This window comes from Sceloporus undulatus, chromosome 2 (genome assembly GCF_019175285.1).
Source record: "Sceloporus undulatus isolate JIND9_A2432 ecotype Alabama chromosome 2, SceUnd_v1.1, whole genome shotgun sequence".
Taxonomy (NCBI): Eukaryota; Metazoa; Chordata; class Lepidosauria; order Squamata; family Phrynosomatidae; genus Sceloporus; species Sceloporus undulatus.
Window position 1 is genome coordinate 74,075,915 of NC_056523.1, and position 22,591 is coordinate 74,098,505.

The 22,591-nt window shown below is 40.1% G+C and overlaps 3 protein-coding genes across 7 annotated transcripts in view; 2 read left to right on the forward strand and 1 right to left on the reverse strand.

The window, feature by feature from the left end:
- Window positions 1–22,591, forward strand: part of C2H3orf18 (chromosome 2 C3orf18 homolog) — a 504,125-nt gene that overhangs the window by 212,729 nt on the left and 268,805 nt on the right. The window lies entirely within an intron of this gene.
- Window positions 1–22,591, forward strand: part of CISH (cytokine inducible SH2 containing protein) — a 259,908-nt gene that overhangs the window by 180,070 nt on the left and 57,247 nt on the right. The window lies entirely within an intron of this gene.
- The window catches only part of MAPKAPK3 (MAPK activated protein kinase 3), a 124,104-nt gene that overhangs the window by 82,160 nt on the left and 19,353 nt on the right, over window positions 1–22,591 (reverse strand). The window lies entirely within an intron of this gene.

Here is a 22,591-nt window from a genome sequence, read left to right on the forward strand (position 1 = left end):
CCTAAGGACTGGAGCGTGGCTTTGGTGTGGGTTCTGGACTCTTAGGATGCATGCATCATTGAAACACCATACCTCCACTGTGACTCGAAGCAGCTTTATTTTAGCTGTCTGTAACAGGCCATTGTGCTTATCTTCCCAATTTTCATGGGGAGTGAATTCTACAGGTTTTCTATAAATTAGTTTTATAGCCTCACATCTTACTTTTATGACTCAACTGTTTCTCTATGGAATTTATGCAACCATTTGTCTGGTATTTTGAGAGTTTAGAAAAGGATTGTTTTTGTTTGCCTGATTGTGACACCGCTTGGATTTATGAAGTTTCGTACTGTATATGAATTACAATTGGGCAATGAGTAGTGGCAATAGTGGAATGCATGATATCTATAATTATTATTATTAGAATTATTATTAGAATTATTTTTAAGTTCCAGCCTTCAAACTTGGAAAAAACTTTTGTGTGCATGTTACACTTGACTTTCTCTTAACATATACTTTTTTTTAAACTAAAAAGTGTTATCTGTAGTAGTTACCAATACTTCAAGTTTTATCTTCTCAGTTTTTTTTCCAATTGAACATTTGGGAAAGAAATTAAAGCTTTACCAGATTGGGCATCTCCACATGAAGCGATTTTAAAAAAAGGCAAATTAGAAGGGAAGGATTGGTTAAAAATATAAAGATATTTTGAAAACGGTAGATGAAAAATTAATCATAAAAACAAGAGAGGAAATGAATAGAGAAGGATTAAATATAGGTAAATTGGTACCTATATTATCAACTGACAGAAAGATATAAATCAGATGAAAAACAATTTGGAATAACATTTAAAAAACAGAATTAGATTTGATTATATTAGATAAAGGGAAAAAAATTCTAAATTTTATAATCTCTTATTAAAGTTAGAATTAGAGCAAGAACAAATAAAACATCATATGATACAATGGGCCCAAAATATTGGCAAAAATATTCAATTAGAATAATGGGAAAGAGCATGGGGACAAGATTTAAGATTTACGTTATGCGCAGAGATAAAAGAAAATTATTATAAAATGTTATATAGGTGGTACTTAACTCCAAACAGATGGGCAAAAATATACAAAAGTGAGAAAGGTAATTGTTGGAAGTGTGGGAAAGAAGTGGGAAGTCTTTATCACATGTGGTGGACATGCCCTAAAGTGTATAAATTTTGGACGGAAGTACATAAAAGAATAACAAAAATAATGCAATTAGAATTACAGATGCTGCCAGAAATGTATCTGCTAAATATAATAGAAAACAAAGAAGCCAGAAAGAAAATTAAACCGTTATTATATTTAATTACATCTGCCAGAATCACGCTCGCAAAATTCTGGAGAAATGAAAAGACACCAGAAATAGAAGATTGGTTAGAGAAAAGTTTAGAAATGATTGAAATGCATTTCTTGACAATGAAGCTTAAGGAGGATATACGAAAAGAGGATGATCTAATTTGGTTAAATTTGAAAAAAGTATATATAAAGGGGAAATCAAAGTGTTAAAGTAATAATGTAATAAAGGAATAAGTTCAAAGGGAAGATAGAAGTGAGGTGGTGAAATAATCCGTCTTGATCATAAGAGTGAAGCATGATCGATAAGTGTACAATTTTAGATAAGTAAGCAAGAGAGGTGGTAATAATTGAGAGACAAACGAGGTAAATGTAACTTTATTGAGGAAGATATGTAAAGTAGCTAAGATAGGCAACAGATATTTAAGTTTAAGATGTTGAGGGGGGGAATTGAAGGGTATAGTGTAAGAAATAGAGGTATGAATAAGATGTTAATTATGGTGACCCTTTTTAAATTGTATAGAATTAATAAAGATTATTATTCAAAGATAAAAAAAAGAACTACTCTTTCTTTCAATAATCTCATTTCTTTCTAATGTCTTCCCTCTTTATCATACTTCAGTAAATTTCTTTATTTTAATTTTAAACAAAGTTTTAAAAACTGAGAACATTGTTATTATTTGGATTATTTCACCCTAAATCACAATGCAGTTCTATGCAGATCTACCAAGAAATGTATCGCACTCTATCTAGTGAAATTATCCGTCTAGTTAGTATGTTTATAATTAAAATGTTTTTTTTAATATTACAAATTTCTTCTATTGTATCAATCTGCAATAGACTCTGACTGCAACTTTATCAGCTTAAAATAGTTTCAAAAACTGTATTTTGTAGAGCTTAGGAAGGTTAGTTTTGGGGACTGGATCTCTCAGAATTCCCCTCCAGCATGGCTCTTGGTCCCCAAAATAACATTTTCCAGTCTCTGATATTTGATTATCGTTGGTTTGTATAGCATAAGGCAAATAATGAACAACAATATATTAACCTTTAAATGAGTCTTCTGACCTGTGCGTTATCATCTAATATCTTCAGGAATATATTCAGAAAGAACAGTGTTTTGTGATTGTGGCTACAACTCTGGACACCAGGGTCCCCAGCTCAACCATGAAACTCACTAGGTGACCTTGGTCATGTCACATGGTCTCAGATTCAGGGGAAGGCAATGGCAAACCTCCTCTAAATCTTGTCAAGGTTTGCCTTAGGGCCGTCATAAATTGGAAACAACTTAAAGGCATGCAACAGCAGCAGCAACAACAACAACTACTACTGTCATTTTCTGGTCTGGGAGGGAGTGAAAGGACAGGCCCAACGCTATTGGGCCTGAGGAAGAAGGCCCTCCCTCCTTGCCAACTGTCATCTTCTGGCCTGGAGGGAGTGAAAGGACAGGCCCAATGCCATCAGGCCCAGCCTAGATTAAGAAGAAGAGCCCTCCCTCCAGTCCATCCTATTATCTGCCTTGGTCCAGGCCTCAGAGGGAGAGAAGAACTGCTGGACCTGGGCCCCTTCCCCATCACCCTTTCCTTCTCCTTTTGTATCGTGTATTTTTAGATTGTAAGCCTGAAGGCAGGGAACCATCTAATTAACATAATAATTGTAAGCCGCTCTGAGAGACTTTAGGGCTGAAGGGTGGGGTATAAATACAGTAAATAATAAATAAATAAACAACAACCGATGCTTGAGATCAGCGTTCAAATCCCCCATTCAGGCATGCTACTACTGAACATGCCACAAACTATCCTGGGCATAAAATGCTCTTTGAAAACACTGAAATTCTGGACCATGCCAACAACAACCATGTCAGGATGCACAGGGAAGTCATTGAAATTCACAAACACCTGGACAATTTCAACAGGAAAGAGGAAACCCTTAAAGTAAACAAGGTTTGGCTACCAGTCCTGAAAAATAGCAAGATGAAGACTCAGCAAATGCAAATGGGAAATCTCCCAGGGTCAGGGGCTTCCCAGCAGACAATGAGCATGAATCAAGCAGACACTAATCCTCTTTTGCATAGCCTACCAGCCTGAGGCCTGCCATTAGCAACAGAACAATACACATGCAAATCACTCCTGCCTTCCCAGGTCACATAGTATATATATACCCAACTTCTTTCCAGGCAAGCATTCTCTGAAGATACCAGCCACAGATGCTGGTGAAACATCAGGAAGAAACTCTTCTAGAACATGGACACATAGCTCGAAAAATCCACAAAAAAGCCATAGTGAGAGTCTGATATTAATAGAGTTTGAAGGCATCTCTGAAGAAGTACACTGGTACCCCGGGTTACGAAATTAATTCGTTCCGCCGCCGCTTTCGTAACCCGGGATACTTCGTAAGCCGAATAGCCCATAGGCGCTAATGGGGAAAAGCCGCGGCTGCGCCATTTGAAACAGCGCAGAAGTTTTTTCGTAACCCGAAAAAACCTTCGTAAGCCGAAGCAATAAATCCCTATGGGATTTATTCGTATCCCGAAAATTTCGTAACCTGGGTATTTCGTAACCCGGGGTACCAGTGTACTTAGCTTTCTCCACTTACCAATGCCTACATTCTCAAACAGGTCATTGTCTTAATCACTCTTCTTATGTAGGAAAGAATGATAACCATGCACCTCTGTGACCCTGTTTAAAACAAACCAGTGGCTGCATGTTTCAGACATTTCAGCTGTGATGGTTTACACCTATGGTCCCCAAACCTTTTTGGGTTACCGCTCCTTTTCCTCTTAGGCAGCAGTCTTAGTGCTCCCAACACTTATTGTTTGATACTAGGTCTAGTGTTCTATTGCAAATTCAAAACAACCAGTCTTGGTTGCTGCTCCTTTTGTACCCTGTCACCTTACAAGTAGCAGCTGAACAACTGGCTGAACAGAGACCAAGAACCCTCTCAAATGTGCTGGCCTTGCGGCAAAGACCAATGTGGGTAAGAGGCTTCTCAGTCACTGCTCAGCCTGCTGCCTGGTTGTTGCTCTCAAGGTGACCGGGTGCAAAGGGAGAAGCTTCTCCCTGGTGAGAAGCTGGTCTGTGTGTAAGGGTTTAAAAAGGACACATGCTCTGGACTGGAGACCAATGTAGAGTGAAAAAGTAGAAATTTTAATTACAGAAGCCCCACCAAGAAGAAGGGCTCTTTCCAAGAATCAACCCTGGATACTCCTTTCCCTCCTTCCCTAGAGACGTGCTGTAGTGAGGTACTCACCCAGGTAGAGAGAGCTGAAGGGGGCTAAGGGCAGCCAGGTGGTGGAGGTTGAGGGGAAGGAGGAAGTTAACCCAGAGGTGGAGCCAGTGGTGGAAGGAGGAGGAGCTGGAAGGAGTATAAAAGCAGAAGGGCTGAGGCGTGTGGAGAGGAAGGATGGATGTGGAAGAGCTGTTTGGGCAGCGGCGGCTGGGGAAGGGAAAGAACAGGGTTTAAGGAGGCCAGAGAGAGACAGAGTCCCTGTGCCTCTTCCAAGAAGAGCCCTAAGGCCAAAGCAGAGGCCCCAAGTGGAGGTGAGGGGCCAGAACCCTCGAGAGGAGGGAGTCTGGGCTTTTGCGGGCTCTGGGGAATGGACAACCAGAGACCTTGAGGATTTGGAGGATGAGTGGTGGAGTCCACAAGAGAAGCTTTGGGAAACAAGCCCTGTCATGATGGGAAATGGGAATGTCTGACTTGTAGACTGGACTTTATGTTTTGAGTTATCATCTACTGAATACAAAGTTATTTTCTTATTAAAGGTACAGTTGTACCACACTTGCCTGAGTAAGTTTGTTGTGCATGTGGGAGAGAACATTAGGGGAGGACTCTGTTGCCTTGCAAGATGGAGCCTGCTATGCCTGTCCCGCCCACACGTGCCTTCCCTATACAGCTTCAGGTCACCCCTCCACAAACATTGTTTCTTCTGCTGCCTCTTCTCTCAGCCTAGAATCACAGAACAGAATCATACAATCATAGAACTGGAAGAGATCTCTAGGGCCATCCAGTCCAATCCCCTGCCATGCAGGAATAACAATTAAAGCCAGTGGTGTCACTAGGCTTGGTGTCACCCAGTGCAGTAACTCATGGTGTCATATCGTCATTGACCTCCTCCCATTTCACACCATACAAAATCCTTAGTAATGTCTTTTTGCACTAATGTTACCTGTAAATCATAATTCCCATATATCACTGAATGTAATGCTAATAGTTGTGACATAAACTACTAGCAAATTAAAATTATACCTTCAAATCACAATATTATACACACAACCTAAATGTATTTACAAATACATAGTTAAGATTTATTTGAAATGTGATGTTTTAAAGAAAAAATAAAAGCAACGTTTTAATTTCAATTTTTTAATTTTTTTAAAAATTAAAATTTTGAAATTTGAAATTTTAAAAAATTGGGCGCCTCTCCTTTCTTGTCCCACTGAGCTTCACCCCACTTCCACCATATCTTCAAGCATTTTAAATGGAGGCAGTTGAATTCCACAGCCCTTTTCTGCCAAAAGATAGGTGTTTGAGGAGCAGTAGTGTCACCCGACCTTAGGGTGTCACCTGGTGCAGTCCACACCTCCTTGCAACCCCCTAGTAATGCCACTGACCAAAGGACTCCTGACAGATGGCAACTCAGCCTCTGTTTAAAGAGCTCCAAAGAAGGAGACTCCACCACTCTCCACTGTTGCAGTTCTTATTGTCAGGAAGTCCCTCCTAATGTTTAGGTGGAATTTCTTTTCCTGTAGTTAGCATCCAATGCTCTGTGTCCTAGTGTCTGTCCAACCAAAGAAAGCAGGAGCATCAGCACAGCTCCAACCTGCCAATCAAGTCCCAGCAAAGCTCACAAGGCTTAAGCAGAGCTCCCAAATCTGTACACTCCTTTTTGCCAGTGCTCCCCCCCCCCACATGTTCTACCTCCTTGCTCCAGTTAGTCAGTCCATCCCAAAATGGCACCACTATGAGCCACAGAAGTGATGCCCTGCATCAAAGCCTCATGAGAGTTTTCCAACCTTCGCGGCCACTACTAGCAAAAGACATGGCTAAGTGAATGAGCTCATGCAAGCAGACTAAGAGTGGGATACGACACGAAGCAACCAGCAGGGGTGCACAGTGGTTTTGAGGGACCCTGAAAAAAGACATTTCATGAAACCCTCATCTTCACCACAGTCCTAAAGGCCACTGGTTCCCCTTGTATTTCTTGCGCACCAATACTTTGACTGAAGGGCCTCTTCTGCCCCCTCTTCCCTCACTGCCCTCCTGGATCTTTCCACTGCCCCCAGGGGGCGTACTACCCATTTTGAGAATCACTGCTTTATACAGAGGCTCCATTTGGTCAGAAGGAAGCAGCAGCACCCAGAGAACAGAAGCTTAAAAGAACAGAAGATTCAGCATATAAGGCAAGTGCTAATGTTTGTCCTCCCCAAGTGTCCAAGTGTGACTGTAACATATATTTGGGGGTTTTATTCATCAGAGACCATGGACACCTTTCACTGTAACATGGCTGCAACGGGGGCTTCTGCAGCACAGATACACAGCTGAGGCAGAGAAACCATCCCCCTCTTCTCCCTACATTCAAGCGATGACATCTTTAGTGTTAACAGCTCTGTTGCTGTGGTAACCAGACTGCTTTTGACAAAAGCCACATTGACTGAAAGCAACATGTGAGAAACTGGAATCTCTAAAGCCCTGTGAGAAATGGATGCTGGAACAAAAAATTAGGACTGAAATTTTGGAGCAGATAAAACACATAAACAAAATATCGAGTACGCAAGGGGAAGAGGGCTCCTAATACTCCTGTACCATCACACGTGACGGAATCAATGCTGGTGATGTTGCCAATGGATTCAGAACAACCCCCACTGTGCCAGTACAAAACTGAACTCTTGCATCTCTCAGGTTCTCTGAAGGCTTGTAAAGCACAGGTGTTCGAGTTGCTAGCTGTTTACTGTGTGGGGAAAATTGCATTATGCTGGCCTAACTGCAAACTAGTGTGCTGGAATCAACTCTCCTCTTGCCAGCAATCATCATCCCACTGTTTTCCAATAGACTGCTGTGTCTTTTATTCTGTTCCTGCAATGCATAAGCCTACAGGAATATATCATGGAACTGCTAGGGTGATACAATAGGAGCAGCTGGCTCTTAATTACAGATTACCCCAATATTTAATATCCTTATTGCAAACAAGGAAGATATGATTCACAGTGATGGCTGATGCCTACTTATGCTGCAGCAGACAGTGGGGTCATCAGAGGCAGACCTAAGGGGTCATCATAACAACAGCTAGCTTGCTACCTTATCTTCTCTCTTTCAAGGTTTAAGAACATTGAAAGCAACATATTATAATTAATTAAACAAAAGAATGGTGTCTCCAGGGCTGGGAGTTATGCTCAGCTCTGTGCTGGAGCCACATATCCATGTCTCTATCTATGTTTAGATATTCTCCATCACCTATTACAGCTGCTCTGTTCTTCCAGTGGTGCACTCTACAATAAACAATTTTCCAATTGCTAAAAATGGAAATAAACCAAATGGTCAAGGAAAAGGCAGATTGAAGACAGATAACATTCTTGATTGAGACAAGGAAGAGTTTGTCTCTGAACCCAACACCATACTAAGGCGGGATATAGACCGCCCAAAAAGGGCGGTCTGCCGCCGCCTCCATTTCTGCCGGTGGGAAGCCTCAACCTCCAAATGCCGAGGCTTCCCAGCGGTGGAAAAAGAAGACGCAAAAGTGGCTTCTTTTTGTGGTGTGCAAGTGACGCTGTAGTGCACCATTGGCGCACTCGCGATGTCACCTGGGCACCGCGACGTGCGGATGCTAGGCGCCCATTACGTCAAAATGGTGGCACCCATGTGAACTCTAAAAGAGTTCCCCCCTAGGCAACCCTAGTACATACAGAGTACGTACAAATGGCCCGTCTGGATAGGGCCTAAAGGACCCATGGACAGCAGTTTCTGAGCATCATGTAATACAATCATGATCTATATACAGACATGAAATCGCTTCTTTGGAGAGCCAATATGAATAGGCAGCAAATTCTGACACCATCTAAAATGCATTCCTTTACGTGTATTTGTGAAGAATGCATTCTCACTGCAAACCATGTCACTCCATATCTAATCTGGATTAACAGTGAGAAGCAACACAGGACAAAGTCTATTCCACATGGGCCTACTTTCAAATAAGAACAGGTTTAGCACTGGAAACAAATTCTGAGAATCCAAAATAAATCTTGTTTTACATGGGCACCCCTAAAGTAAAAGTATAAAACTCCAGTTTATACAGACCTACTCACAAGTTAGAAAAAGTTTATTACTCAGGAGGATGCATAGATGTATTTCTGATACCATTCAAAATTCACACAAACAATTACAAACAGATATTTTATTTACCTTAAAAATGAAGAAAGAGAAAGAAATGAGTTTAGGGCTGGAATCTTGTTGGTACATTACACTGACATAATTAAGCCAGCACAGGAGGTAGTAACAGGAGGGGGAAAGACCATTGGCACAACCTTGAAGTAAGGCACTGGTAAAATAAGCTACTTGAAGCTGTCAGATTTTGCCCACCTTCTCTCACCACTGCTGTGTAACCCAGGAAACAGTGGACCAAGCTGAGTTCACAAACAAGTTTCCAGTCTAAAACTGCAATCCTATATATGCTAATTTAAAGGAAGGTCCCGTTAAAAACAGTTTAAATATAAATGCATAAGACTGCACTGTGAAACAGGCAAAATATTAAAAATGCCCAGAAAAAGAAAGAGGGGAAAAGTGTAACTTTCTTTTAAGTCTGGATATGATTACTGAGATGGAATGCCCAAGGATGATTTTGAGTGCTGTTGGCTACATCATCTTGCTCTCTATTTGTTTCCCATTAAGCAATCTCAGTACACTTGTCTGCTCTGCACATCTGCATGCCTTTTTAACCTCCTCCCACCCTGAGATGCTACGGACATCATTTTATACCACCCTACTCACATTAAAATTAATCCCTGAATTCTACTGATAGTCCAGATAAACGTTCAAGATTGCACTTCCAAAGTTCCCCCCCTCTTTAGCAAACAGCTTCACATACAGAAGTACTGTGCATGATAATGTCCAAAACCGGCCTTTACCATTCAATGAGGAGTACAGAACATACCAGGATGGAGCATTCTCAGTTCCTCCAAAGATTATATTGTGTTTTCCCCCTACATATTTTAAGAGCATATTGTAATGATCATTTCCACTCTTAGAATGAACTAGTGAATCCAAAGAGTCCAAAATGACTCAAGCCCTAGTTTCTTTTTTTATCTTGAGATTTGTCAGAAGAAATCATAATCCTGAGGGGGAAAACTTGAAGCTATCAACTAGATAAATTGATGACCCTTAACTTGACTTACTGGTCTATAGATATATTCAGAGTGTTAGCCAGAGAATAAATAAGAAAGGCCCTATTTAATGAGATACTTTTGCCTTGTTTCTATTCCATTCCGGGAAGGCTGACTGTGTAAATTACAACATTGGTGTCATTCTGAATATGCAGAGGTTAAAAACAAGGAAACAACATCTTAAAAGTGATAGAGGTAGGAAGCATGCCTTATTAACTACACTCTAGGACTCCATATCCTTTTAAAACAAGGGTTTTTAATTCTGTATAATTGACCATTTCAGGTGCACCATGATTATAGAAAGAAGCTCTGAAAGCAAACACATTAGAGGAAACTTGGCTATTTGGCTAGCTTGCTCATTGCTGTTCAATGATGTTTGAAATCTAACACTTTCAAATTGGTTTGGGAGCATTCACCTGAATTTTATTGAAAACAAATGTTACATATATATTTGCCACTTCTTGCTACCTCTTCTCTGAGAGTAATTTGTTTAACATCTCTGCGTGAGCTGTCACATTGTAAAAAGTCAGATTATAGAAAGTGCAGGGCTGATTTACATGCTGAACTACAGTCACTCTGCATGTACAATGTATTAAAATGCAAGAGAGTTATAACTTAATCTCGTTGAGAAAGCTTTGAATGATCTTAAACACTTAGTAAGCTTGTGTAAATACCACCAAACAGATAATATACATTCTCCCATGGAGACAAACAACCATAATCTTTCCAGTTCTCACAGGAAGGAAGGAAGGAATGAAGGAAGGAAGGAAGGAAGGAAGGAAGGAAGGAAGGAAGGAAAGTTGGTTCTATAATTTTCCTGCTCAGTAAGGAGGTCATCAACCATACTCCATCTAAATATATCCATGCCAGTGGCTACCAAGCCTGACAGAAACATTACTACCTACTAACACCATGATAAAGCATTACAATATTTATCATAACTACTCTAAATAGCAGGCATAATGTTTAAAAGTATCACATCCCACCTATCCATTCTTTGTATGCATGCAGAATGTGATGACCAGCATACTATATTAATATGTGTTAGACCTGCTCCCCTTTTTGGATGTTGCATGAATGTAAGACAGTAGTGATATCTACTTTTAATTGGGAGAATCAGCCTTCCTTTATGGAGATCATCTAGCACTGTCTTCTTCAAATTAACTGTGCCATTTTACAATACCACTCTATATAACGAGATTTGAGCATCCACAGATTTTGGTATCCTTGGAGTGTCTTGGAACCAAACTCTAGGGTTAACTGAGGACCCACTGTACCCGAATAGAAATAGATTAAAAACAATTCTCAAAAATAATTTAAACCCATAGACTGTAAAAACAGCCAGAGAATCTGAATCCTGATAAAAAAGAACCAAAGGCCATGTAAAAGCAAAACAATCTTTGCTGCTTGCCAGAAAATAAAAAGTGATGGAGCCACCCAGACTTCAATTGGGAGGGAGTTTGAAAGCTGAGTTTCTGCTGCAAAGAAAGCCCAGAAATGTCATGCATATCTCCATACCTTACAAGTTGATGGGACATGTAGCAACACTTCTGCTGAGAATCTCAAATTTGGAGTGGACTCACATAGAAGGATGCGATGGCTTAGTGGTTAAGATACCAATTCTGACAATTGTAAAATTGGTAGGTTGGCAGTTTGAGGCCCAGGCGCTGCATGATGGAGTGAGCTCCCATCATTAGTCCCAGCTTCTGTCAACCTAGCAGATGGAAATCATGTAAAGGTGCAAGTAGATAAATAGGTACCACTTTGGTGGGAAGGTAACAATGGTGGTTTACAGACTGCCCTTTTGGGATGGCTGTACCTGCCCCTTTCCCCACTGTATTGAGGCCTCAGCTGCCACAGCAGCAGCCTCTGAGGCCCCGATCCACTGCTTTCCAGGCTGTGGGGAAGCGGCAAAAGTCTGCTTCCCCGCGGCCTGGAAAGGGGTGTCCTTGGGGCTTCAAACCCTAAGGACACCCAACGTTGGCGGGGACAAACAGAAAGGGGCCGCTCAGCCCCTATCTCCTTTGTGTCGCTGGCGCAGCCGTCTAAAAGCTGCGCCCAGCGACACAAAGCTGGAAGGAGCTCCGAAATGGAGCTCCTTCCGGCGCCACGAAAAGGGCGGCCCAGGCGCCCTCACACGGCACCAATACGTCACTTCTGTGCCGCTACATTTGGAGGCGGCGCGGTCGTGACGTACCAATGGCGGTGCCCATGTGTATAGCGTGCTGCCATTTTGTACGTGCTCGGCACATACTAGGGTTAGGGCGTCCGGAAGGGACGCCCTTCCCTAACACTAGTAGATGCCGAGCACGTACTTTATGCGCGTCTGTAATGCGCCAATGTTACATATAGTAATGCTGGCCACATGACCACTGAAGTAGTCCTCGAACAACGCTGGCTCTTTGGCTTAGTAACAGAGATGAGCACCACCCCTTACAGTCAGTTACAACTAGACATTCATGCCAAAGGAAAACCTTTACCTTTACCTTTACATATAGGAGGAAGTGATATTTCCTAGTCCTGAACTGTTTAGCACTTTGTAAGTCAAAACCAGCATGTCCAATTAAGAAACAAACTAGAAGCCAGCATAATTCTATTAAAATTGGTGTTTTGTGGCCTCCATAATGTAAACTTCACAGCAGTCAGACTACTGAATCTTGTGCTAGTTTTTGAACACTTTTGGTAGTGATCTGTCTGAGACAGCATTATTTCAAACCTTGCAACCCACAGATCAACCTCATCCTGGCCAGCAAAAAATAGAACAAAAGTGTGGCCTATTACACATGTAAGTCAGATAGTAATTGAGACTGGCCCACAGTTGCCATGGGAGCCAAGAAGTTCTGAGCTGGTCCCAATCACATTAAATTCCCCTAAAACAGTATGTCTGGGGGAGATCAACTCCATCTCCAAGACAACCTCTGCCAGCTCAGATGAGAAGACAGTTGACGAATGGGATAGACATTACACCAAGAGTAGCTCGTTGCCCAGTTACCAGGTATGTACGTCAGTATGATATCTGTCATACATTTTCTTGCAATAGGTAGACAAAACATCAAAGGGCACTTCAATAAAATTATCAATAAATAACAATGTTTGGTGAGGACATGGGAGACAGACGTTTCAGTAACTGCTCCCAGGTTATGGAACTTTCTCCTGTGAGAGATTGGTTGTCTCCCCCTCATCTTGCCTTTTGCCAGCATACAAAGTCCTATTTACTTAGACCTTTGGCTTATAATTTATTTGACAAAGAAATTTTATTGCTCTGATGGTTTTTAAATTATGTTTTGATTGTGTATTACAGTGGTTCTCAAATGGTGGGGCAGGACCCCTGGGAAGGCATGAAAATTGCTCAAGGGGGTGGGGGCACAAGACTTGGAGACCCTGATCCCTCCTCCTTCTCTTCCTCTTCCTAAACTTTTTTATGTGTAGAATTTACACGTGTTGAGTTAAATACTGCATTTACTTAAATAAAGCTGTTCTAATTTGAACAAAGTTATTTCCTTATAAAATTTTAAATTATGAATATACATGGCTGTGGGAATTAAAATATGCACACTAAATAAAGAAAATATTTTTATTCATATACTATGTTGATGGGTGATGTTTGAATGTAAACATAAAGAGGGGTCCAAAGTGTAAACAATTTGAATATCACTGGTGTATTATATTGATGTAACCTACGATAGTGTTTTTCGTTACTGGTAAACTGATATTTGTTTTAAACTTTTGTATTAATAATTTCTAAAAGTGAACTGTTTTTTAAATCTTTGGAAGCTGCCTTGGTTCTTGTACTGTATAAGGAGAAATACAGGATATACAATCAATCAATCAATCAGGATATACAATCAATCAACTTTTCAACCTTATTAAGAGTAGCAATGTTTGCTAGAGCTGTTAAAAAAATGGAATGAAGTTTTTATCTTATTTAAGACCTTATTTGATCTTAAAATCTTACTTAATTTTATTTCCTGATATGAAACCATGATGTCAGTCTTTTAATGGATGGCTTAAATTCTACTTTTATATTTTTGTGAAGCACACTGTCCCTTCATATTTTGTATATGTACAAAGGCCTGTGGCAGTACACAGCAAGGTTGTGCAACAGCCATAGTTCCTAAGCCAACAAAAGCCACAGCTTTAAGCTGTGGCATGGGAATGTCTCACAAAACCATGGTGTTCGTTGGATGACTTGAGATACCACAATCCAGGATTCAGAAAACTAAAATCTTTATGTGTGAACTTGGCCAGTCTGGAGGATGATAAGCCTTTTATATACTATGTCTGCCCAAGTGAGAAATAAACTCTTATTATGGCACTCAAGGCAATGAAAACTGAACAGCCTTGCAAAGAATGAAACAGCCCAAAACTAGGGCTAGATAGGGCTGAGCAGTTACACACGCCCAGCTGTACTTTTGTCAGCTGTGCGCCATCTTGGTGTGCGCCCGTCCATACGAGAAGTGCCATGACGACGCATGGGCGTCCGAGCGCCCAAACGGTGAAATCATGGTGCACCAGCTGCCTAGAGCGGCTTCTTTTTAGGGAGTGGGTCTGTGTTGCAGCATGCAGCTGCTGCATCACCGACCAAGGGCAAAGATGGTCAGCTTTTAGCCACCTGTCTGTATAGCCCCATTGTTTCAACAATTTGAAAGTTGCTATTTGCACTGCCATTTGTGATGTACCTCTTGGTCTAAGGTTACTGTACAGATGCAAATCACCAACAGTTTCCTTAAGCTAGGTATGAGCAAGATGTGTCTAATCGGCCACATTAAGCTCCCAAGGTCACTGTGACGCCACTTCTGATTTCTGGTTGCTTCTAGCTACCAAAAAAGTGACTTTCCAGGGCCTAACACTGTATGAGAGAATTGCAAAAACATGCCAAAATCATCCCCAGAAGATGCGGTGAATCATGTATAGGGCAAATAATAATAATAATAATAATAATGTGATGCCCCCAATCCTTTACCTAGCTCTCACTTGTTGTTGCTGTGTCTTCAAGTTGTTGTTTTTTTACTTACATTGACCCGATCTCAGGGATTTCTTGGCAAGATTTGTTAAGAAGGGTTTTGTTTTTGCATTCCTCTGAGGTTGAGAGAGTATGACATGCTCAAGATCATCCAGTGGGTTTCCATGGCTGAGTGGGATTTGAACTCAGTAAGTGTTTAAAACTGATACTACTGCATGTAACCAACTGATTTTATTTTATTTTTATTTATTTATTTTTTGCTTTTGAGTGTTTGGTCATACCACCACCAGAAACTAAGTGCATCCAGAAATTAAGTTTCTCCCCACATTATATCAATGATAACAAGGATTAAACAAACAAACAAACTTCATTTATATACCACTTCATACCGCCTAAGCAGTGTCAATGTGGTTTACAACTGTAAGCTAATTTGCCTCCAACAATCTGGGTAGTCATTTTAGGGACCTTGGAAGGATGCAAGCCTGAGTCAAGCTTGAGCCCTTTTGCTTATTATTATTATTATTATTATTATTATTATTATTATTATTATCCTTTATTTATAAAGCGCTGTAAATTTACACAGCGCTCTACATACAATCTTTGCTGGTCTTGAACTTGCAACCTTATGGTTTGAGTGAGTGGCTGAAGTACAGGCATTTAACCACTGCACCACCAGAGCACCAGATTATTCAAATGTTCTATTGGATTCTTCTTTTTTATTATTAAGTGTAAGCATAAAATATTACAGTGAAGAATGCATCTCCTAGCACAATTAAAATTTTATTAGTTATGGCATAGTTATTCAGAAGTTGATTACAATTCATACAATTATAAGTGATTAGAAACTTAGAGTAGCTTATGCATATTACAGAGGAAGTGGAACTCACTCCTGTTCCTCTGCTCATACTTATTTGCAATAAAGGGATGCCACCTTTCATCAGAACAAGGACACTCCTAGGGCTAAACTGCTGGGCACAGATCTGGGGCCTGGAAGACTAAAGGGCAGCAATCGTGCACTACTGCATCAAAAGAAAAGTGGTGGAGGCCAGACATTTGAGGTTCATCTTGCTGCCACACACCACTGGACACTAAAAAGTATGTCCAGATCTCATTAGCAGTGAACTGCCCCAAATACTACCTTTGGGGGCACAAAACCAGCAAGGATTCCAGAGTGATAAAGAACCTGTCCCCCCCCCCCTTTTTTTTTTTTTTTTTTGCTTGTCATGCCTTTCCTACACAGGCTGTGTCTCCCCTAAGCAGGATCTCATTGGATCAGCTTTCTGGTATTCAAATCTGGGGAAATAACTTCCAGTTTAAAACCGGAATCAAGATTGGAAGAAGAAGATATTGGGGGGGGGGGGGAGGGTGAGAGAAGAGAGGAAGCACTTTGCTCAATGCCTTTTAGATGTGATGCCTCTGAAGCAGTGGGTTCTGTCATGGAGTTAATGGAGAAGATGTACTGTATGTCTCAGAAGCATAATTACAGTGGGCCCTTGGTATCTGATGGGGTTTGGTTCCTCGACAGCCCCCCCCCCTCTTGTGAGTATCAAAATCTGTGGAAGTCCCACTGCATAGTAAAATGCTGTCCCTTATGTTAATTTGCAAGATTAAGAGTTTTGGGGGAGAAATCTATCTATCTATCTATCTATCTATCTATCTATCTATCTATCCATCCATTAAAATATTTTCAAGCCACAGATAGTGGAATCTGTGGATAAGGAATGCATGACTATGGAGGGCTGACTGTACAAGATACTGGCAATCCAAACCCATAAATGTGACACTTACAGTGTCCCCCTTCTAATATAAATGTAATTGGATTAGATATTTTTACGCTATTAACAGCTAACTAGATTCTTTAGCCTTTCTCCGCTGTTTGTTAGATACTTTTCTATTCCGGCTTTCCCTCCAGAGAGCTTAAAGCAGTATACACAGTTCTCTTCCTCCACACTTTATTTTCATGAGAAACCTGTGAAATAGTTTGGGATGAGAAGGCAACTGGTCCAAGATCAGCAGCTGGGTTTCATGACTCTGGGGCGCAGACTTGAAACTGCATCCCCCTCCTCCAAATGCAGCACCCCAACCACACCATGCTAACTTTCATCTGCGACTGCAGAAACAGCAAAGGCATTGGTAGTGTTTTAATACTTTCCCCTAATGCTATTTGCTCAATGATGAGAAAGTAAAAATATGATGCAGATACATCTATTCCCTATTTCCCATGGATCAAATATTGTGAGGGGGTGGAAATTTAGAGTGGGATGAAGGAAGTAGTGCGGATAATAAAAGTTACACATCCTAGCTCCCAAACCATTTCCCTGATAAAATTAGGAGCCCCTTCCTCTACAGGTGAGCTGAATATTTTAAAAATTTGAAAGAGGAATAATAAATTTTATTCTGATACACATGCAGCTTCATCTTCATGTTCTTAAAGAATGGATGAGCTTAGTTCAGACCATGTCAAATACAAGAAGAAACAAGTGCCAGGGAATCCTAGGACTCCTCAGTGCTAGGCAATCCTAGGAATTGTACTTTACTGTGCACCAGAGCTCTCTGGCAGAGAAGGCTAAATGTCTCAGAAAACTACATTTCCCAGTATTCCTTAGCACTGAGCCAGGACAGTTAAAGCAGTCTCACACTGGCTAATTTTTGCAGAGCGTTTTGGACCACAGATACACACACACCATAAAATAAAGAGGGAGAGAAATAACCAAGAAAAGTTAATACTGTACAACTTATTTTAAAATGTGTTCGTCGCCGTAGAAAGATCCCTTGATCTTCCTGAAGCTTTGTTAAGTCACAAATCAGGGCAAACTTGTTTCAGTTTGCTGGCAGGTTGAAAAACAAAATAAAATGGGAGCAGCAGCATAATTTATTTTACAAGATACCTTGTGGTTATACAGCACTCTCCTCCCCACCTCCTCCAAATCCTGCATTTCCACTTTGCAAATTTGATGAGTTAGCATCCACTTACTTGAGATCTCTTATGTAATCCTTCTTTAAAAGGCAGCCCACAGCACCAATGTATTTAAAAATTTAATGAAAGGAACCACTCAGTTAACCAACTAACATGGTCTCTTGAGCAAGCTATGTTATAAATATCTATGTAATCTATACTAACCCCCACATACAAATAAATGTACACACCAGCATGGTGTCCCCACAGCAGACCCAAAATGTAACAAAATGTACCAAAGGAAAACCACATGCTCGACAATGATGAGAAAGTGAAATAAAAATGCTGTCTTGAATAAACACACTAATCCTGGTAAGGTAACATTTTTTAACATGCCTCATACACAGTTTGGCAGAGACAATCCTGATTAATCCTTCACTATTCCACTTTTTCAGCTGCTTTTTAAACGTCAGTTTTTCTCTCCTCCCTTTTTCTCCCTTTGTCCTCAGCTTACTTCAGTTGTTGCAAACTGAGTTCAAAGTGAAAAAGTCATTTGCACTCAGCTCAGCATGGGAGAGAAGCAAGGAGGGGATGGCATCCTATGCTTCCCAGTAGGCTCAGGCAAAAGCAAGCTGCTGCAGCTTCTCCTAGCTTGTATGTTCTTCTTTATTAATTACTTCTACCATTTTGACTTTGATGTTGCATGGCCACATATATCTGGTTTTCATCTGTGAAATGTTAAAGGGTATGGTATCTGCATGTGGCGTGAGGATATTAGCAAAGTATAGAACTCCCCTAAAAACCTTTAAAAAGACGAGGATTTACTCTGTTGAAAACTATCACAAAAGACAGAAACATAGAAGAACACTGGTTTTTAAAAGGCAGTTGAAATATTCTGGAGTATTTGACTGCCTTCGCACATTCATTTTCACTATATGAAAATAACCATTTTGTTAGGAGTAGCCTATTTAGCAAAATGTAAGGGTAGCTTTGCACTGTTCCTCTCATACCATTGCAAAATCAAATTTCCTACAAAGATATTGTTTCACTTTAGGAAAATTCTAACATAAAGGGTAACCTTAAGTAGACTGAAGTCTTTTGTGCCCTGTCCAAGTTTCTAGTCAATCCAGGTTTGTCACACTACATCCCCTTCACTATTTAAATTGGATTGCACTGTGTTCACACCCATACGAAAGCTGTGGGAAGATTAAACTGTTAAGCAACTGACATGCTTCACTCCAGCTTTGGCTGTTATTCATCAGCAGACTAGCCCATGGTAATCGGTGTGAGACCAGCCAAAACAAAATTTCTTGTTTTGCAACAAGTAATTAGCTTGCAGTAAATTATCTTCCTGAAAAGAAAAGAAATTTTTTTTGATCACTTGCACTTAGATTTCAGATATTCTGAGAAACTACTGTAATATTAATTAGCAAGGTGATGACTTTACCTATTGGTGCTGAAAAACACATATTTTCAAAGTATTCTTATCCCAAGCATTTTTCTCATATAACCATCAAATATACTGGAAGGAACATGCAGAAAAATAATTTTTCAAAGCATTTCCTCTAATACACACAGCATGGATTTCTGCAAAATGGACGATTACAGTGGTCCCTTGGTATCCACTGGGATTTGGTTCCAAGACTCCCTGTGGATACCAAAATCCATGGATGCTCAAGTTCCATTAACTATTTTTGAATATTTTTAAGCCATGGATGGTTGAATCTGTGGGTATGGAATTCGTGGATATGGAGGGTTGACTGTAACAGCCAAATTTGCATATTAAACTAAGTCAAGGTTTGTGTTAATCATGCCTTAATTCACAATATGTCTGACAGATGACCAAATAAACCACAATTTTGTTCCTCTGTTTTAGATAAGTTTCTGTTTTGCCTATCCTATTTTAGGATGAACAGCTGGAGAAAAAAGCCAGGGAAAAACCACAGTTTCAGATATTCAATAAGCCATGGATTAAACAAGCCAAATTTCAGAAAATAAAACAAACCACAACTTCTAATTGTGGACGCCTAGGGGAAGGGTTCAGATGTAACAGAAAGACAGAGTACTACAGGCTGACTTTCAGTTATGACTGAACGTGGCCCCTTGGTTTCTATATCATTACCTGATTATTATTTTTTAAAACAGGGCAGGTGGGGAGAAAATAATCAAAATTTGTCTATCATGCAGATAACCCAATTTCATCATTCTGTTTGCTTTCTGAAGTGCAAATATTTGATGATGATTTGAGGACAATATGAAAGCTAAAGATTCTGCTTCTTAGTCCCAATGGAAAAAGACCTATTGCCCAATTTAACAATTCTGGTAACCTGTTACAATAAAATGCTTTATTACTCAATAAATGAGGCATCCTGAAATGAAAAACATCTCACTTTAATGGACCTCTCACTTTGATGTATCTTTCCCTCAATCATTGAAGATCAAAAGTTAAATTTTAGATCATTCAAGGTATCATATACAATCTATAAAACAGATCCATATTTTATTCCCCAAGCAAGAAAGAAATCAAGAAATCAAGAAGACTGGAAATTTCTGTGTACTGTACATGAAAGTACTACTATCATGAAAGCAACCTCCTCTAATCATATCCTCAAAGGCAAGTGAACTACAGTATATTACAAAGAGAGCATGGATTTGAGGATATCTTCTTGCTTTGGACACTAACAGGTTTCCTCCTCTGTCCTTTTAAATCCACACATTCCTTCCACTGGGAGTACTGCCACTAAAATAATTTGGCATATATGCCAGTAACTAGTTTAGATTTTCTAAAGGAAACAGTCTGTGTGGCTGTTCAATCAAATGGAAACAAAGTTGATGGAGCTTGTAAGAAGTGCATAGTTAATTGCTAAGCCAAGCCTTGAAAATCTAACTAATTAACACTTCAGGAAACTAACCAAAGCCACTATTAAAGCTCCCACAGTGTCTTTGAGAAGGATTAGAATTTATATTCCAAGACAAAAATTATCAGTGAAAACTTTTAGTAGTTCCATTTATACAGGAAACCTCCCAAACTCAGCTCAGCAGTGGTTGAATGACATAAGGCTCTGTGGATGCCTTTCAGTCCATTGAAGCCCCTTTGCATCAAAGTAATTCAGTAAAAATTCTTTCCAATGAATAATCTGTCCAGATCCAGACTGTTTCAGTTTTGTTCCCACACTAAAAGAAAGCTTGTTGGCAAAAAGAAGCCATCTACTAAGTTCCCAAAAAGTTTTGGTGGGGAGAGTTTAGTGATGCTGGATGCCTGTTAAGAATCAGCATTCTCGACAAGAAACCTCCAGCGGTAACCGCCACTCACAAAAGAACATGAGTGGAGAATATCCTGTTTTGTGTATACTCATATACCCTTAGGAATAATTGGATCCTTTCCATCCCTATTTTATGAATGTAAAAGTAATAGATCTGCAGTTTGATGTGTGTGTGTTTTTTAATTCCTTCCTCATTTGCCTTCATTGCTAGCTTATGTTCACTTTTTAAATGTATTTTTTAAAAAGCAATGGATGGATGTTCAACTTTAAAACAAACAAACTAAAACCAATCCCACAAATATTAAAAGGTAAACTGATGATGGAGAAGTTGTTAAGTACCAGGGTTAACTACTTTAGGATCAGGCAGCTGAAGCTTTTGGTCATAACAAAAGAGTGACAAATCCTAATGTTCTTTTATTTGTCAGTTCTTCTTTCCCCAGTAGTGATGAAAAGATGTATTACTATGTTCTTTTATTTGTCAGTTCTTCTTTCCCCAGTAGTGATGAAAAGATGTGTTACTCTGTCCCCAGTGCCCAAATAATTTGGCTGGACTTTGAGTAATATATGGATGTCAGCCTGAGTAATATATGCATGACAACTTAGCTGACTGTACAGTGGTGCCACTGGTCCATCCACCACAAGACCCAAAATGTTTGAATTGGCACTACTGCACACTGAGGCCAATCCTCTCATGGGGCAGAGTGAAATAGCTTCCTTAGGTGACATGTCATAAAAGCAAAGCAAATTATTAGTAACCTATTTTATTGTTTTATTTAATTAAATTTAATTGATTTTTATGCCCAAGAAGGAAGAAGAGGCGCTTGAAGATTTTTCCTTTTGTGTGATAAGGGTGAGCAAAGTCATAGGCAGCATATTCCCTGGTAAGGAATGCTGAGAACTGCAATCCAACAACATCTGAGCACACTTTCCCCTCACTCTTCTGTACCCAGTTATATGGCACTAAACTTCACTGAACTCAATGAAAGTTATTTCTGAGTAGGTCTAAGTTGTAAATTCTCTAATTTTGTTGTTGTTCTGTGTCTTCAAGTTGTTTCTCACTTGTGATAACTCTAAGGTGAAACTATCATGAGTTTTCTTGACAAAATTTGTTCAGAGGGGCCCTTGTCCCTCTGTGGCTGAGAGTGTGTGACTTTGCCCATCGTCAGCCAGCAGGATTCCATGGACAAGCCCTGGTCTCCAGAGGCATTTCACTACACCACACTGGCTCTCAAATCCCCTAATTAAAAATGCATAAATATATGTAACCAGGGAAAATTGGCAACTATTTTTTCCTGCAAGGTAACCAGCTCAGCTGCAACAAATTTTAGTGCAACTAAATATTTTTAAAAACATACAAAAGAAAAGGAAAAAACAACAACACCTGTCTGTATAACTGCACAGGTGGTGTTTTCAAGAGAGTCTAAGCCAGAGGTGGGAAAACATTTGAACCTACAGGTACTTTGGCCTACAGCACCAAAAATCTCTTATCATTGGTTATGGCTAGTGTAGCCTACTGATAGTTAACTCAAAAGAGGATGGGAAAAGGTTCCCTTCTTGTGTGTCTTCAAGTCATTATGGTGACTCTAAGGTGAACCTAATATGGGGTTTTCTTGGCAAGATTTGTTCTGAAGAGGTTTGCCAGTGCTTTCTCCTGAGGCTGAGAACGCTATTTGCCCAAGATCACCCAAATGTTTCCATGTCCAAACAAGGGTTCAAACCCTGGTCTCGACAGTCATAGTCTAACGATCAAACCATATACCATGCTGGCTGTAAATGATCACTACCCTCGTATAAAG